Raw genomic sequence first — 5,173 nt, forward strand, 5'->3', positions numbered from 1 at the left:
GGGGTCAGCTGACCCTTGTGCGCACTGCTGTGCCCACACGTGACTGCTGGCGATGCTACAACTACTTATTCATGTATACTACAGTGGTAATTTGGTGCAGTACAACGAAACGTATATCATGTACTGTATAGTAAGAGTTCAAATAGAGCTGGAGACCAATCTATGCAGTTGCATGAGTCAGACGTATATTAGAAGGTGTACGAATAATCGTGATCCAGGTGGACTGGTGGTGGTAGGCACGGATGGTGGAATCCCGCTGGAATCATAAACAAAAACAAGCAGGATTATTACTCTGGTGACACTCCAGCTGTATGATATGTATTTCACCACATCACCTGCTTGGGATTCTCCCATGAAGTCTTCAATTGAAGACCGGAGTAGGCTTTGATATCGACTGTAAGGAAGAAAGGACAGAACCCGGGGACAGATGCACGGAATAGTGGGTGCCGCATCAAAAAAAAAAACAACACATGGTAAAATAAACAGTTACTCCCTTTGTAGTGCCTTGTAGTGCCTTGTTTGACTCCGGAGCGTTTCACCTTGCTACAGATCAGAAGATTGCGAGTTCAAATCACATGCTCGTGGAAAAAGTTTTCTAAAAGTTCAATTATTAAAATATAGTTTCAGAGCAAATAGGTGTATACAATTATTGACTTGTAAAAATTCTGTGGTATTTACAGGAAAACACTCTAGTAGTCTGCTGATTTACAGCCCACATACTAGATGACCTTGCACCGATTAGTCATGCACATTGCAAACCCTGCATTGCTAAAAAAAAACAAAAAAAAAAGGGACACTTTTAAGGGCTGCCTAATAAAGTTGCAACTACCGCGTCATTATGATGGCTGTGTATGCTATACTTCAGAGTACCGCCCGCCAGAAACGCAGATTGGTGTAGTATTGCACTAGCAAATGGTCAATCAGTGTTAAGGCAACCCACACAGGCAGTTCGGCGCTTTGCAAATGCCAAATAACCGAGCAAATAAAACACAATGTTCAAGATCAAAATATGTTCGTTTCAAGAGAAGATTCGTTGTTGCAATGCCTTTATACGCCACAAGATGTCACTTCAGCGGTCAAAAGTTACTAAGAGGTTGCGATTGACAAGAGGCTAGTGTAAAAATAAATCATACGCGCAAGTAGATTATGCTGACAGTCTGCTGAGCTAAAACTCTTATGATACAACGTGAACAAACATTTAAGCGAAATGTACATAATTCAAGCAGTTTGAAACGCAGGTTTTTTTTTTACAAAATAGATCGACTCTGGTGGGACTCGAACCCACAACCTTTGAATTGCTTCACAGCATCCTTAGAAGTCCAACGCGCTATCCATTGCGCCACAGAGCCTTCTGAACACCTATGTGGATCTTAGGAAATTTGAATCACCATCCATGACCATCATACAGGGCTATATTTAGGACTGTTAGACCACTAGTAACATAACTTTCAACATGTTGTTTTATTTTTGTGTAAGATTTACTTCAAACCAAATCGCAATAAAAAAAATGAAAACATGTTGAAAGTTCAGATCATTTTTAAACGTGTCATCCGGTGGACTTCAGTGCTTTGTCAACATTGCCACCTCCCAACATCAGAAACATCAGTAGGTGTGGCATTGTTGCCTGTTTTGGGATACTCCTATCAAGAGTACTGCCTACTACACTATGGAAACTCTCAAGTGAAATGCTTTGATGATGGGTCAGTGATGGGCAAAACTCCAGGAAGGGCCCTTTGACACACAGCGGTTGGTCTGTAATATGTCAGCCTGGCTCATGGCCCAGAGTTCAGTCACAGCTGTACTATTGCACTGCTGATCCTTTAAAAGCCTCTCTCTGGTATGTCTCCCTGGGAATGTTCTTGCCTCTTTCCCCCAGCCACCGCCGAGGCCACCCACGGACCTATTAACGTGCAAAGGTGACTTTCCCATGCAATCTTCCTGCTTCCCTGCGGTTTGCATGTTGTTAATTTATAGCTCCTTAGACATTTTTTGAAAACAAGGAATATTCTGAAAGTTCAGAAAATGTTTCTGGGCTTTTTCCCTCCCTTCAGCAGCAGTGAAATCTTTCCATAGATGGGGAGAACTGAACACCAGTATTTCACTAAAGTAAAACATAGAACCGACGAGCAAACACAAAAAGTATTTTCTGAACAGGTCCCATTATAACCGCATCTGGCCTGGCGTTTTCAAGTAATCCTCCAACATGTCATCGTCATGGCAATGATTTCTTTTCTGACTCGGCTGCATTGAGTGGGCATTGTACTTTCTAGGTGTAGCGCCATGATGCCTCTGGGCGACTGATGTGCTTTATAAGTGTACATAACATAACTAAAACAATGTTCCATGCCTGGAGTCTACAGTTTATCTGAATACAGGAAAGCTTTGTGGAAAAGTACAAATTGAAAGTCATGGTGGTTATGATGGCTCTGTTACTTCGGTGCATGCGTTGTGTTGAGTGAATCGCAGGGTCTATGGTGGAACAGTTACCACTCTGCTCTTTGAATCCAGCGCTCAAATCTCGGTGGGATCATTAAGCACGTGAAGCTTTAAAACCTTTGATGGTTATTTCTTATTTTCTATTCTCTCACGTTGTTTAATATGATACACTAAGAAATAATTTAATTGTCATTAATTTTCATTATCAAAAAATTGTTCTTTCATATAAATCCGAAAATATTTAAGAAGGCTTTTTCTAAAATTGTTTCCGCCTGGTTCGACCTTTCGTGTGTGAGACGAACATGATAACCACTACACCACAGAAACACGCTGGTGTACACCAAATTAAATGAATCATCCATGATGAAAAAGGAGAACTCATGGATTTATAATTTTAGTTTTGCAATGTGTCAACCTGTCTCTCACTCCAGATACAGTCACAGCTGTACTATTGCAACTGCTTATCAGTTAAATAATAGTATTAGATTTTTTTCTGTGGGAATGTTCTTGCCTCTTTCCTCTAGCAACCACTAAAGAATCACTTATTCAGTAACTTGCTAAAATGACATCTTTCCATGCAATCTTTCTACTTCCCTGGTGTTTACCTGCTCTTAATTCGAAGCTTTGTAGAAAGAATTTTTAAATCAAGGACATTTCTGAAAGTTCTGAATGTTTTTCTGTACATTGTCCTCCCTCCAGCAGCAGCAAATCTCTTTCCATACTGCTTGCGAGGGCTAACATAGTATTTCAATAAGTGTGCCTGGAGACTGCCTCTGGGTGGTAGCGGTGTGTGGTATAAATCAACATGACATAACATTAACATAAAACATTTTGAATTCCCCATACCTCCCATCAACACAATATAATTTCAGCTACCAAGTTTTTTTCTATCCCAATGAAGTCAGACAGGTGGTGTGATTGTGAGGAATTTGACTATTCGCACAGTGGGTGTGCGCTACCCTGAGCTTTTTTTAAATTTAAAATTAAATTGAATTATGGTACTCCAGAAAATGTGTGGGGCTAATCTGCACACATTTTCCTACGACATACGCATAGACACGTGAAATCTGGGGGGACACAGCCTATAGGTGCAGCCCCCGTCATACTTAGTTGGGATATGACATGAGTACACAATGCATCTCCAGAAGAGGGAGGGCCTAACCTTTCCCTTGCTGTGGCCAGCCTAATAAACTAACAAAGGCTCCATGCATCCTGCCTGTCCTGTTGTTGAGCCCTGTAGCTGGTGGTAGTGGTTCACATACTAATCAGAGAGTAATTCAAACAGGCCCACAAGGGGTATGGCTGCAGAGACTAACAGAGTAAAACCCCAACCACCTTTCATATGCACTGTATCAGCCTGAAGCCAGCACACACCCTCAGTATCAATTGACAGTGAACTGTCATTTCTGAGACTGCACGTTAACAGTAGTTCTCCCCGCATGAGGACCCCAATCATAAGGTACTAGTATGTGGTTTGTAGGTGCCAGAAAGTTTGGTCTCACCGCAGCTTGATGGGAAACCTGACATTTTAATAAGGAACCAAACAGAGTTGCATTAACCAGAGAGACCCTTTGATCCACATCAGACAAGAAGAAGGGTGGGATAAGTACTAAGGTATTACATGTTTTCTCCCCTTTACCTTTTCTTTTGCAAAGCACTCTGGTTATGACCTCATGCATACAGGAGATTGTTGGTGGGGACACTCATTAAGGTAGGCTTAGCCTACACCAATCCCTGTGGTCCATTTGGCTCTAAAAGGGGGCGGAGCCCCTCTTTTGGCAGATCTTCTGAAGCAGGGCTTGCAAATCTACTAACCAACTTGCATTGGCAAGGAGATTTTATGAAGGTGAGTACCATTTGCATGGTACTCGAACTTGCTGTTGAGTATGGGAATGTTTGAAACTTTTATTTGACATTTTTGAGAACTTTGCAGTAAATGGCAAATATGTTTCACTGTGAATTGCTGCCTTTTGGTGGCAGAAATGCACCAAATATGAAGTGTGCTTGTGGTGACATGCACAATTTTACAGAAAGCACTAGTAAATATTGTGTCGCCCCTCACCATGGGGCGAGTGCATTTCTTTTAGGTTGAGTATGTAAACTAAAGAACTCGTCCTGAAGGTCTAGTGGAATTTTAAAGAATTTGCGAGTCTTGTAAAGGCTTCACCAAAAGAAGAAAGAAGAACTCATCATTGGACCCTGGCTGAAAGTACAGTCTTCCTTACATCTTCCACCAGTGAAGGAAGGCCAGGACCTCCAAGAGGGGAGCAAGATCCCTCCCCACAAAATCTCACAGGGAACAGAGGGAGATACTGAATCTAGAGGACCCTCCAGCAGCACCGTAACCGGTACCCACACAGCATATCCTGCTAGGCTCTGCAGCAAGCTTCCTAGGGTAAATGCCAGAGAGTCTCTGAATCCTAAACCAAGGAAAAGGCAGTTGCCAGCCACATACTCCTCAGGTTTGGGCTGCCCGCCTTAAAGGATGACCCTAGGAGAGTCTAGGGGAAGTGCATCATCGAACATCTACCGACGTCTGCTTTAAAGGACATTTTCAAGCCAGTTGAGTCTGTGCTGCAACCAACTGCAGCGCTGACTGTTGTTAAGCCCCAGTCGCTTAAAGACTTCTGAGACGCTTCAACCAGTGCTTCATAACCACCAAACAGTACTGAGACAACGATTCCAAACTTTGTTCACCAAACTTGTTTACTGCCTAATACCCGCAGCTGTCACCCGT

The 5,173-nt window shown here is 42.5% G+C and overlaps 1 non-coding gene across 1 annotated transcript; it reads right to left on the minus strand.

The window, feature by feature from the left end:
• Positions 1 to 1,260: 1,260 nt before the first annotated feature.
• TRNAR-UCU (transfer RNA arginine (anticodon UCU)) lies at positions 1,261 to 1,349 on the minus strand. The gene is given in 2 exon segments: positions 1,261 to 1,296; positions 1,313 to 1,349. It is a non-coding gene; the product is annotated as a tRNA-Arg (tRNA).
• Between the last annotated feature and the right edge of the window lie 3,824 nt (positions 1,350 to 5,173).

This window comes from Ambystoma mexicanum, assembly GCF_040938575.1.
Source record: "Ambystoma mexicanum isolate Mex_15411 chromosome 12 unlocalized genomic scaffold, UKY_AmexF1_1 Mex_chr12_unloc.2, whole genome shotgun sequence".
Taxonomy (NCBI): Eukaryota; Metazoa; Chordata; class Amphibia; order Caudata; family Ambystomatidae; genus Ambystoma; species Ambystoma mexicanum.